Here is a 14,536-nt window from a genome sequence, read left to right as displayed (position 1 = left end):
TTGCTGCTATGAACATTGGGGTACAGGTGGCCCTTTTATTCACTACATCTGTATCTTTGGGGTAAATACCCAATAGTGCAATTGCAGGGTCATAAAGTAGCTCTATTTTTAATTTATTAAGGAGATTCCTTAAGATCGGATTATTTCTACTTTAAAAAATTATTATTTTTTAAAGTCTGAGTAGAGTTGATACACAATGTTATCTTAGTTTCAGGTGTACACCTTAGTGATTTGACAAGATTGCACATTATGCTATGTTCACCACAAGTGTAACTACCACCTGTCTTGGATTATTTCTATTGATCTATGTTCAACTTCACTGATTCTTTCCTTTATTATTACAATTTTCCTCTTCATTCCATTCAATGAGTTTTTTGCTATTAAATTCTTTAGTTCTTTAACTGTCATTTTATTCTTTGTGTATTTTTGAACTTTTTAAACTTTCTGTTAATTTTAAGTCTTCATGACTGTTTCTTGGAGCATTTGTGTAAGAGCTGCTTTCAAGTCTTTATCAGATGAATGTTTCTCTCCTTGTTTTTGTTTCTCTCACAGTAGTAGACTGCTGTTATTTTTTACTTGATGGTTGTATTGTGGGAGTGGTAGCTATTCTCTCTTGTACTGGTTCAATGTCAGTATTTGGTACACTGTGTCTCTAAGTCTCTGGGGGAGAGCATTCCTACAGATCTTGCCCCTCCTACAGCTGTAGAGAATATCAAATGTCTCGAGCCCCAGATAGTTTCTTGCCCCCTCCTAGAGACAGAATTTGTTTGTTTTTTGTTTCCTTCTCCAGATGCAGTGTTTTTATCTATCTCCTGGTCAGGATTTGATGACTTTTCCACACTTCCTTAAGGCTTTATACCATAGATAATAAGGATCCAGGTGAGGCTTTGTGCTTTTTCATAGTGATGACTTCTCATTACTTCCCAGATCTGTCCTAGGAGGGAGCCTTTTTTCATGTCTCTCTCTTCTACACCCAGCCTTTGTTGTGAGCAGAAGATGGGGTCTGTGGAGAAAAGGTCATAAGTGGGTATGAACTCCATCTGTTTCTCTGCTTCCAGGGCTTCCATACTCTGGGGCAGGCCACACTTGTCCTGTAACAATTCCTTAAAAGTTTTAGCTAAAGTCTTCTTGCCCACATGTATGTCAGTCCTATCTTTTTTCTACCTTCTGCCCCAGGACAGCTAGAGTCTGACTCCTGTCTCTCCTTGAAGGTAACTGTGTTTACTCAGATTTCAGACTAGTGGGTTGCCCTGTAATCTTAGGTTTCTGGTGGGTTTAATAGAAGTTATGATTTTGTAGATTATGTGTCTTTTCTTGTTGTTAGGGTGGAAGACATACTCTTTCCAGTTTTCTACATCCTGAGTGAAAGCCACACAGCACATTTTGTACACAGCTTATAAAATAGGCTAGAATTTCATATTGATGCTAGAGTAGATTTTATTTTTTCCTGTTTTGAATTCACTGGGCAATCTTTCTAACCCATCATGTAATCTCCTTTCTTTCCAACTGAAAACTTTCAGTGGCATCCCATCCCTCTTACGCTAATTCCAAATTCATGATCTATATTCTAATGGCTCGGTGTTTGCCATTTCCCTCCTTCTATGGATTCCAGTCTCTCTAAACTACTTGTAGTTCCCAAAGGACCCTAAATGTTTGGAATAACATTATGACACTCCAGGCTTCCTTTAGTTCAGTTCTGTTCATCTCCTGGATTCTCTTCATACTGGCTCCCTTTGGAGATGTGCCACCTTACATCCTAAGGCCAAATACCTCTCCTCTGTGTTTGTTCTTACCTTTATCAATTCACTGCTAACACTGATTATACTTTGTTCACCTCTGTATCTCTGCCAGTGGAATGTGATCTCAATGCGTAATTAACCATCTTTATATATTTATGGTTGAGTGTATTGTTTGGTACATATAACATGCTTAGGTATTTATTGAATGAATTGGTAGGTCAATAAATAATTTGAGTAAATCAGTGATTGAATATTTATTTTATGTAATATGAATACATATTGCATGCTTGGGTATTTTTTGAATGAATTGGTGAGTAAATAAATAATTGAATGAATGTAAGCTGCACAATATATACAAAATATCCAGAGTGAGGACTTAATTTAAACCTCAATCTTCCATGAGTGCCCTTCTTTCTGCTTTACCATGTGTTTTACAGCCACCTAGGCATTTTCTATACTTTACTTTCTGATTTATATACTGTCTTTCCTTTAGATAACTTCAGATTCTGGCCTGAAAATTTATGAGCCTTTAAATAAGTAGAAATAGCTAAAAATGGAGCAAAACCCAAACCCAATCAACAGTACTCTAAATGGCAAGAGAAAAAAGACTCAGGGCAATAGTGATAGAGGTAAAATGAGAACAAAGAAAGGCAGGACAGGCACAAGAGAGAGGTAGGAGACAGTCCAGGAGACTTTTGTGTAAGAATGTTCTGAACTCTTTGCCAGAGCAGTCTTTCTCAGCCCAGTGGTGCATCTCATAGTTTGACTTTCCCAAGCTCCCAGAATAGAACATACAAGTCTACTTTCTCTCCTTTAGTTTCTTGACACATCACTTCATCTTGTTCACCCTGTCTTCTCCTCGGGCTGTTCTTAGCTCCTGTCATCTTTCCAAATGATATTCAAAGCTGACACTTGTTTGAATTCCTATGCTTTGAAAGAAATGGTTGTTATTTTAAATGTATTTTGGAAAAGGGTTTTAAGTTCCATTTAGCATACCGTAAAGAATAAATAAACACACACACATTTTTATGACCACTGCTAATTAACATCTCCTCATTTGTTCTCTTTTGTTTTCTAAGATCTGTATGTATTAAGTTCTAGAGTAATTTACTCTTATGTAAATATATAATTGGGTATAAGATTTTATGGCCATACCTCAATAAACTGAAAAAAAGAAGGGACCATTAGGGATTGTTGAAGCCATGGGGATTAGAGTATATCCTGATGATAATAGAGTTTTTCCCTGAAGGAAAAGATGTTCCCATTTCAGTCCTTCTGGGAATTAATGACAGCTGACCCTTGAACAGCAACAGATATGAACAGCATAGGTCCACTTAGATGCAGATTTTTTTACAGATTTTTTAAAAAGATTTTATTTACTTAGTTGACAGAGATCACAGGTAGGCAGAGAGGCAGGCGGCGGGGGGGACAGGCTCCCCACTGAGCAGAGAGCCTGATGCAGGGCTCAATCCCAGGACCCAGAGATCATGACCTGAGCCAAAGGCAGAGGCTCAACCCACTGAGCCACCCAGGTGCCCCAATGTGTTTTCTCTTATGATGTCCTTAATAACATTTTTTTAAATATAGCTTCTTTATTGTAAGAATATAGTATATCATACATGTAATATACAGGACATGTGTTCACGGATTGTTTATGTTATCAGTTATTAGCAAAGACTTCCAGTCAACAGTGGGCTACGAGTAGGCTATGTTTTGGAGGGGAGTCAAATGTTATATATGGATTTTCAGCTGCATGGGGGTTAGGGTTCCTAACCCCTGCACTGTTAAAGGGTCATCTGTAAGCTAAGGGCCAGAAAATTAGGGGATGGGGGAATGAAGAGGCAAAGATTGAGAGACAGAGAGAGAGAAAGAGAGAGAGAGAGAGAGAGTTGATTCCATCTTTGTGTCTCAACATTCAGAATGCACAGTTCTCACAGTGGGGTAAGCTTCCCTAGCCACATAGACGTAGACCAGAAGTAAGTGGCATCAATAAGCTTCCGTTTTCTTTTTTCTTTCCTCAAGCCATGACAAGAGAAGTGAGGCAGTAATCATCTTTTGACACAAAGAAAGCACTGACCCTCTGCAACTGAAGAGGATAGCGGGTTCCAGGCAAATGTGAGCTGATGCTGGAATCTTGCCAGATCCATCTACCTTCCTGCTCAGCCCAAGCCTCAGGGAAAGTAACAAGTGCATACGGTCTGAAAGGATCACTGAGGACAATAGCACTTGCTGTCCAGAAGATTTAAAGAAGGAGTAAGTCTGGCATGGGGGAAGTCACTTATCTGTATACAGATATGCTTCTATTTAAAGCATTTTCACATGTATGATTTGCTTTTTTCTCTCAACAGCCATGTAGTAGGAGCCCATTGTTTCTCCTGTTCCAAAAATGAGAACAGCAAGGAAGATACCATTTGTGGCTTGCCCAGAACACAAAGCTCCTTCTTCTAATTCTAAGCTCAATGTTCCTTCCCTCTCCCAGTTAAACAAGACAGAAGAGATCTGAGCTCATCAATAAATAAGATTGCCTTGCGTACATGGCCTCATTGTGGGGTTAGGAACACAGCAAGGAACAATAATGGTCCAAACTTCTGCTGTCATGGGGCTTATGTTCTGTTAGAAGAAGCAGGTAAGCAAACTAAGAAATGAATAAACAAGACACTTTTGATTGTGGTCAGTGTCTGAAGAAATAGAATAGGTTCCCTGATAGAGGATGATTTGGTAAGGGCAGGTGGAGGGTGGCGCAGGGTGAGGTTATTTTAGACTCTTGAGTTCAGACACATAATTCAGGAAGGGCCTGTTTGAGCAGGAGACCTGAAAGATGGGAAAGGGCAAGTCCTGCGAAAAGATAGGAAAGGAATGTTTTCGATGAAGGAACAACAGGCTCAGAAGCCCTGAAGTGGAAATGAGTTTAGCATGGTTGAAGAACAAGGGCTATTGGAACAAGAAGAGGCTGATCTGTAGGGCCTTCTAGACCATGTGGAGATTGGATTTTGCTCTGAGAAATTCTAATCTTAGCTTTGCCACCAACTAGCCCTGTGGCTCTTGGCATATTACTCTGAATTCTTTTGACATCAGGGTTTTCCAAGTGTGAGGTTTGGAATCCTACATTTACATAGCTGCAGAGTGATTTTGTTCCTCTTGAATTAGTTGTAATGACATCTATGTTATGGTTTAAAACATTAGTGTAGTATTAGCTATAATCATAATAACAAGTCAGTTTTACGTATGGAGACAGAACATGAATTTCTTAAGGAGCTATTTTACTACCCAGATTTTGGACACCCAGGATTATGAAAAAATTTTCTAGTCAGCCAAAGTTACCTTATATTATGACCCCCACTACCAACCTAGAAATTCAAAGTGAATTTAGTTACTTGGGAAGTTGTGGTTCGTTAAAAATGAGGTATCTTTAGCCTAGCACATGATACCCATTTTTATTAGTTTACTTAATTACATTTCTACCTTTCTTTAGATTATAGTTTCAAATGAGGATCTTGCTTGTTTCCACAGGAAAGTATTTCACAGACTAATGAGAAAGAAAGACAATAAAAGAAATAAGACTAAAATGATTCTCCTGTGGATTATACTGTTCTAGTTTTTTTATCTAAAAAGCTAAATTTAAATGTTCTTCTCTGAGAATTAAATAGTGATTATGAAATGGAGTGAGTGACTGATTGCTTACTTCAAACCGTCATATCACTTGACTAGACATCGCATAGATTCCTGCCTCTGACTTACATATTTGACTTGTGTCTTATTAACCATGTAGGAAATCTTATTTAAGTTAAACAGAGTATTAAATATAGATACACAGTACAGAATATAAAGTATTATAGAATTAATAATAAGCTTTCAGAAACCAGTCAGTTTTTCAGAACTGTCAAAACTCAAAAAGCCTTCAAATAGAATGTTAGTGCATTTAAAATAAAGGCAATTTTGTATTTATAAGGAAATTTCAAAGGAGATATCAGCAGCTACTAAACACTGTGGCAGAAATACAGAAGTATTAAAATTTGGATAAAATATGAAATATATAAAGGTATATGTGCACGTGGGTTTAGATGAAATCTTATGCCTATGTATAAATATTATTTATATATGTATATGTACACATAAGCTCTTGGGTAATGTCAAGTTAATAACAAATATTAACACCTCCTACTAAGAGGTAGTATGCCAGAATTATCTCCAATATCTAGATAAGACAATCTCTTTTCTCAAGGAACTCATGATCAAAGAGATAGATGCATGAACCAGTAACTGAACCCTATTGTGATAAGGATCCAACTAGTGGTATGAGGAAATGTTTATTGCAGCAGAGAGAAGAGAGTAATTAATCATTTCTGGGAGCTTGGAAGGCTTCCAAGAGAAAATGACATTGCAGCTTGGCCATAAAGGATTAGTAGGATTTTTCCAAGCTAAGAAAGACAGGAAGGGTAGTCCAAGCATGAGCAGGAGTCCAGAGAATTGACAGCACGTGTTGTTAGGGCAGGAGGTAAATGCAGGAAATGGGTTTGGAACGATAAAGGGTACCAGAATCACAGCATGTAGCAGGTAGATGGTTAGGGAACCATAGCGCCATATTGAAGCATTACAATTCAGTGTAGGTCCTAGGAGGAGCCTTAGGGAAGTTTAAAAGGAGAATAGCTTAATTGGAGCTGGGATCGAACATACTAGAGAGGGAGGTGCCTGAAAAGGGAGATGAGTTTGGAGGATAATCAACACCAGAAAGCTGAAGCTGAGGCCACCACAGAGCAGGGAGGAAAGCAAGAGGCCACATTGGAGAATCATTTGTGAGGTAAGAGGACACATGGTTGACCGATTAGATGTGGGTGCTGAGGAAGGGAGTTTAGGAACTTAATAAATGTGTTGGTGGGATAATGCTGCAATTTTTTTCTTAAGATTTAATTTATTTGACAGAGAGAGAGAGAGAGAGAGATCACAAGTAGGCAGAAGGGCAGGCAGAGAAAGAGGGGGAACCAGGCTCCCTGCAGAGCAGAGAGCCCGATGTGGAGCTCGATCCCAGGACCCTGAGATCATGACCTGAGCCGAAGGCAGAGGCTTAACCCACTGAGCCACCCAGGCGCCCCTGCTGCAATGTTTTAAATGATATATTTCCTCACCCTGCATATAAAATTCCTATTTTCCCTTGCTCAGGTGGCAAAGGCACATCGCCCTCCTTATCCTCAAGTTAGGACTATTCCTGAAGAAACAGAAAGAAAAGTGTCACTGCCAATGGATGTAAACTCCAGGGCTGGGTCTCAGTGTTGTTTGCTTTTCTATTTCCAATATTTGAAAACAGAATCTGACATATCTTGGTGACTGATAAATACCTGTTGAGGTTTTTTTAAGTCTATGTTTCACTTTCAAAATGGAGTATTTTTAAAAGGTTTATTTATTTATTTTAGAGAGAGAGAGAGCGCATGCAGAAGGGAGGACAGAGGGAGAGGGAGAAAGAGAATCTCAAGCAGACTTCCCACTGAGGACAGAGCCTAACATGGGGCTCGATCTCACCACCTTGAGATCATGACTGGAGCTGAAATCAGGAGTGAGACACTTAACTGACTGCGGCCACCCAGGCACCCCTCAGAATGGAATGTTTGAGCTCATGGTAGAGATAATAGCTGAGGCAAAAAAAAGAAAAAAGAATTTGAGTAAATGACAGCTTGGGGTTAAACTGATGAGCTGAGGACTGGTCAAAACAGGAAGCATGCAGAAGACCTTCTCTTGTCTGTTCAGAGAAGACAATAATCCTACAGGCTGGAGTGGAGAAAAAGACAGGACTCCGAGCCTGACACCCATCAGGGGTCGGCTTCAGGGAGAGTAGAGGAATAATAGGACTCTGAAAAGTTTGAAGGTCTAAGAGTTGGGAGGACTGAGGTTCCATTTCCCTTTGGAGTTCAGAGGAGTTGCCCGCCCTGTGATGGCATGATAGCAGACATGCTCAGGTGGCATAGTGTAGCAGAGGGTCTGAGAGAGCTCCCCAAATGTCCAGCATCCCAGAATGACAATATCTTACCTGATACTCAGAAGGCGGGGAGAGGACTTAGGGCACTCTTCTTTGTGCATATCTGGGCGTCAGTCTACGGGAAGAGAGGGAGAGAGCACACTGAAGTTTTTGGCATCTGAAAGTGTTCAGAGTACGACGGGTTTAAAAATTCAAAAGAGTGAATGGCTATGAGAAATGTTTTGGGGCTAGGAATTGGGTTTCCTTAGCATCTTCTGAGAGAGTTGAATAAAGAATGAGATACTTCTAAAATTATTTTTCATCTTGTATTGTATTATGTTGGATTGCATTATGTTGTATTATGTTTCCCCAAATACCACCTTACCTAAGATGGAGCCATGTGAGTCCCAGCTTCGGGAGCTTTACATGAACGAGACCTGTGCTTGGGAAAATACTGAAGAGGGGGAGTTTTAGAAGTTCTGTCCTGCACCCTGAGGTGGTTTTGATCTAGGAATTGTATGTGTTTACAAGTACAAGTTATTTCTAGCTCTCCTAATAATGGGAAATATTTGAGTGCTTCCTACTATATTTCATCAGTTCTAGATGTAGACCCATTTTCATGTAGTTTACATCTTGAAAGTCAGGATGCCTTATAATCATCCGCGTTTTTGTTAGTGGCACCAATAACAGTATGTTGCTATCAGTGGCTACTTAGTTTAAGAGGTGCTGTATCCATCAGACACGACGCTGAGCATTTTCACATCCTGACTTAATCACTACCATTTGATAGACAAGGAAACTGACACAAGAAAAGCTTAATAACCTGCTGAAGTTGACTGACACCCATAGCGTGGAGCAGGGATTGAAAGCATTCCCTTCTCAGAGCCTGTGCCCGTCAGGACGCCATGCCACTTCTCAGGCTGGAGAACAGGGGGTCCCTTTACAGTGAGGTCCCTCTGCTGAGTTTCACAGCACCCTTAAAATAGGCTTATAAAACGGGCACTGCTTTTATTTGTATTTAATATTTGAGGGAAGTGTTTTAAAAAAGATTAGATAACTTAGGGTCATATTGTTGGTACACAACGATAAAGGGCTGGGACCCTGGCCTGATCCAGTCTATCTTTTACTGGCTAAGTAGAAACGAAGTCTTTCAAAGGTAATCTGCTCCATAAAATATCCTAAATTCAGACAATTTTTATATTTTAGATAATCTATCATTGACCTTTGAAAAATATCAAATATGCTATGATTAAACACCAAGAAAGTATTTACTTTCTATACCAGAGAGAAAAAAAATTAATTTATAGATTTGTATTTATTTAAAAAAAAAAATGCCAGGCACTGGGATTCTTGTTCTATTTGAAAAGAAACTGCATATTAATTTTAGTAAGATCTTGTATCTTCATGATTGTTGGCAATAAATCATCTTGAAGTAACATACCACAAAGAAGTTCAGTTGAAACTAAAGGTGCTTATTAAATTCAAACACATTTGAAATTCATTGATCCCCATTCATTATTTTATTAAATATATCTGTGGGTTTTATCCTCATTATAGCACTTTTAATACTCCCTGATTTGCTGATCCTGATACAAGATTTACTACTTGTTTTTTTATTGCTGAAATATACTTCTGATTCACAAAGCTTCCAAGGGAATAATATTCTTTAGCTAATAAAGCCTTATGTCTGTGGACTAATTTTGTTTTCTAATGAGTTTCAGAGTTTATTCTATTATATCCCTGCAAGTCTGTGAGGTAGGTAAGACCAATATTCAGGCCTTAGTTTTACAAATATGGAAACAGGCAAGTAGATAGGGGCTGAGTGACTCGGTACTAAACTCAAGGATGGAAATTCTGGCCTTCGGGCCAAAGTGCTTGTCAAAGGGGATGTAGATAATGCCACCGTTTAATGACCTTGGAGTAAAATACAAGGTAGTTCTACTTGCCTAACAACTAACCAATAATCACTCCTTGAGTTTTGGTCATCAGCACTAAAGTTTCCCATAGACTAACTGTTAGTAAGGTTATGTCCTATATGTGGATTTTATCAAGAGGAGTTTTTGTTAGGAGAACCACACCATTAACGTATTAAGATTTGTGAGTTTCAGGCAAAAATTTATAAAGGAAAGTCCTATTCTCTTATCCACTCTGACCAGCTCAAGAGCATGGATTAAGTAAAAGGGAACATGAATTTACTACAGGGATTAATGCAAATACACAAAAAATCCAAACTAGCATTTAAGTCAAGACTTATTTTCTAGGGGGCACCTGGGTGGCTCAGTGCTTAAGCCTCTGCCTTCAGCTCAGGTCATGATCTCAGGGTCCTGGGATCGAGTCCCACATCGGGCTCTCTGCTCAGCAGAGAGCCTGCTTCCTCCTCTCTCTCTCTCTCTCTCTGCCTGCCTCTCTGCCCACTTGTGATCTCTGTCAAATAAATAAAATCTTTAAAAAAAAAGACTTATTTTCTATACTTTCTTATATACATCATGGCATAACATTTATGACCATTTTTTCAGCAGCCCCACTGGATGTGAACGGCTAGGAAAAACGACGTGCCCTGCTGCTGGTCTTATTCTCTGGCTCAACAGTTCACATGGTAGAAGTTGGGGGTGCATCCCAGGGGTCACCCTGTTGGGAGTGCTTTTAACATTTGTGGGAAGTTTTGTTGTTGTTGTTCTAGTGTGTAACTTTGGGATTTACATATTGAAATCCATTTTTTAAATTAAAACCCACATTCATTTCATATCTTTGGTGTATTAGGACATTGTATCAATTTTAAAGGATTACATGTAGAGGCAAATACGAGTTTCATTTGAGCATTGTAAAGGAAACATCCAAAATACCTGTGCTATGGAGAACTTGTTCTATAGCATTGCTGTAGATTGGGGCTTTTAAAGTGTGGTCTGGGGATCAGCAGTATCACTATTACCTGGAAACTTGTTAAAAATACAAATTCTTGGGTCCCATTCCAGTCTTAGTAAGAGACTTGGGGGGTGTAGTCTGGCAATCTATGTTTTAACAAGGTTTCTGGAAGATTTTGATATTCAGATTTGAGAACCCCTTAGACTAATGATTTTTGTAGTCACATTATTATTAAAGGAACATGGAGGGCAATATTTTTTTAAAATGTGGTCTTCTTTTATACCCATGCATATAATGCATGCTAATGAATTCTTGGGACACTTCAGTCTTGAAAGGGAAATCATCTGGTTAAACACCCTAGCAAAGTGGCTGGGACTGGACCTGAGGGCTGCCCGTACAGTGCTTTCTAACACCTTACACTCCTCCTGTGCCTTGCTTCCAAAATCTCTGCTTCAGTGCACATCCTCTGTGTGCTAAACTGTTTCTCTTTGTTTTTTGCTTTATCTGCCTAGACTTTGAGTGTCTGGAGGTTATAGCAATGAATAGGGATAGCATTATTGTTTATAAAAACTATTTACAAGTTCACCCAGTATTTAGGAGGGAACCCTCTGAGAATAATAGAACTCCCTGCCACCCTAAAGTGGCAAAATGTGTTTGGTTAAAATAAACACTAAAAAGAGATTTGGGGTGATAGGCATCATCAGAGATAGAGGGACAGAAATGAACTGGATGAGGCAGGAAGGGAGGGAGGAAGGGAGAGGGAGAGAAGACTCAGAAATGAACTTCATCAGGGAGAGCTGCACAAAGGGGTCTTTGGGAACACACACACACACACACACACACACACACACACACACATGCATTTTGAGATCATAAAGCTGTTGATTGTCCCTCAGAATATGTTAAGCAGAGTTTTAGGTCTTCCATGGATGATAGAAAATTGTAATAGAAATGTTGCAAGAGAAAGAAAATGAAGAACCTGAGTTTGCTATTTCTCTACTTTCCTTTGCTAGTTAACAACATATTCTGTGTTATCTGAAACTTTGTTTTTATTAATGAAATTTATATCTTACTATTATGTTGGTTTAAAAAGAAGTTATTAAAGACTATGTTGCTTTGTTTTATAAATAGTTAAGAATTATATAATATGACCAAAACTGAGGGTTAGAATATTTCTGTGTTTTGAGTGAACACAGAGTACTGATTTTATGCAGATAAAGTATGAAAAGTAAAATGACTTGAGGTTTTTTCTTCTTTAAAAGATCACATTTGTACTAAAACTAAAAAAAGTACAATGATGTAGCAATGATATTATCCTTAAAGTAATGAAAAATAATCAGAATCTTCCTATAAACTCCTGTGAAGACTTATGTTTCTATAAAACAGTGGATGGCACTATATTATTTACACAGGACACATCAACTGAGGTTCTCTAAAAGACCATGAACAGAGACATGAAGACAATCTTTCTTTAGTTTTTAAAATTATCACTTTATGCCTAGATTTTCTGGAAAAATACTAATTTTTTATAATAAACTAGATCATTCTACTAAACGCTCTGTATAACTTTATATCAAATAGCTTAGAAATACATGTTTTTCTGTTCCATATCCAAGACTTTAATAACTCTGAATAAAAGTAAAAAATATAATGAAAATTAGTCTTTTGCAATGTCTGGTTTTCCCTTGTTACAGGCTACTGTAAGCACCTGTTAAAGGCTCAGACAATAAGATGAGACATGACTGCCACCGTGTGGATAGTAAAAGTATAGATTTCAAAACCAAATAAACCTTCAATTTAATAAGAGAATTACCATATTCTTTACTTGGAAATACAATGGAGACAGTAAGTACTATTTGGTCTTCTTTGAGTTATATTAATCTAAATCCATGAATATGATATTCATTCTTGGTACAAGTAGTTGGACACTACTATTAACTGGCAAAATGACTGTTAATGGAAATTATCTACATCTTGTTGTTCAAAGTACTTTCCACAGACCAGCAGCATCTATACTACCTGGGAGCTTGTTAGAAATGAGGTCAGACCCCACCTCAAATACCCTGAATCCAAATCTGCCTTTGAACAAGATGCCCAGGGGATTCCATACATACTACAGGCCAAGAAGTGTTCATCTACTGTTAAGTTCCTACAATAGGGAGATCTCACCCCACCCAATGCAGGGGACATGACTTTTACCAAAAAACCCACCTAGTTAAGAAAAATAGTTTTTCTTACTTGAATTGACTTTATCTTTGCAAATGTAAAAATCTATTTTAACTATTGTTTGCTTAGGTTAAACTAATGGGATTAATTCCACAATTCGGAGAAAAAATTAAAACAGATTTTCCAGAAAAAAGGGCTTGTTTAGTTTCAGGAGAGATTAGAGTATTTTATTTTGCCCAATCAGAGCCCTTCAGCATAAAGAGACATTCATATACATATATATGAACATTTTCCAGAAACATTATAATACATTTTTTAAAATACCAGCTTAACGGTATTTATTTACAAAAATATTTCATTACCTAATTTTAAACCTTTTGCTGTGATGACATTTTGTAAAGTACAGGAATGCAAAATAACTACAAAGTTTAACACATTTTTAGTGTTTGCAATAGTGCTTTTGTTTTTGTTTAAAATGAAACAGTACACAGAGATTTTTTTTTTTTTTTACCATATTTAAAATACATATTCCAGCAAATACCTTTAAGATAGTTACTGGACTGAACAAAATTAAAAAAAAAAAAAAAAGTGCAGCAACTGAAAACTGCCTGCGGGTTTAAGGTAGACACAAGCTAGAGCTCTATACCAAGCATGCTTGCCCCTGACGTGGACAATGTTAGGAAAACTTATCCTTGCTCTTTTTAATATTGTTTTGGTGATGCATTTACAATGAACCAATAGTATAACTAGAAAGAAATGTTTTTCTGGTTCTAACTATCATGTTAAGCAGAGGTCACACCTAAAGTATCACAGTACCATTTATTTACAAAAAAAATTTAAAAAATTTAAAATATGATTTACTCTTTGCATTGCTATTGACATATTGAGTCTTTTTTTTTAACTCTTTACCTTGTCTTCAATTGAAGCAAAGTTCGAACAACACAAAACACTTAGCAAAGTATATTTAAAAAAATGAAACTCCCAGTCAAAGAGGATTCCATTGCCATTAGCCTATGTCCATTTTAAATGCCTGAGCCAAACAATCTACAATAAATTAGTACTGACTTATTTACATCTCATACACTATAAAATTTTAAATTAAACTGTGAGCCTCATTCATTGCAAAATACCAGCAAAACTGACATTCATGATTTTTCCAATGTAATAGTAGTGCAATATGCAATAAAAAGAGCAATTATATGTAGCTCTGGACTGCTGTACTCAATTTGTAAATGAATTGTGCCAAGTAATTTAAGATTGTATTAGTAACTGAAGAAAGCCATGTTATAACCCCGATAACTGGGAAGTTATTAAAACTATTTAATTCAGCTGAGAAAGGTAAACTAAAGTTTTCCCTTTAATTTTTGTTGTTGTTGTTACAACTATTTTCTGTCCACAGAACTTTGAAAACTTCTGTGGCAGTAATAAGATCATTAATATTCACAGGAAAAATAATCCCCATAGCACTTTACAAGAAATTGATCAGTGATGAAAAGTGTGATTAACAAAAGCTGTAAACAGTATCTTCACATTCATTTTCAAATGAAAAAAAATTATTTGTGGGCATAAATTTCAATCGAAGAGAACAAACACTCTAAAAAGGAAAAGAACAAAAGGAGGACACTTAAGATAGAGAAGTGCTCTTTTTCAAAGTAAATACAGATTAAAAAGTCTAGGAATAGTGATCAAGTATCAAACTGATAAGGAACAAATTCTATAAACTACAAAATGAAAACCTTCATTGACAAAAATACATAAACTCTGTTTTCATTTTTGGAAATTTATTTTTAAAAAAGGTAGAAGAAAATACCTGGAAAACTAT

The sequence above is a fragment of the Enhydra lutris genome, unplaced genomic scaffold (assembly GCF_002288905.1).
Source record: "Enhydra lutris kenyoni isolate GAN:26980312 unplaced genomic scaffold, ASM228890v2 scaffoldscaffold17, whole genome shotgun sequence".
Taxonomy (NCBI): Eukaryota; Metazoa; Chordata; class Mammalia; order Carnivora; family Mustelidae; genus Enhydra; species Enhydra lutris.
Note: the sequence above shows the minus strand (reverse complement) of the source record.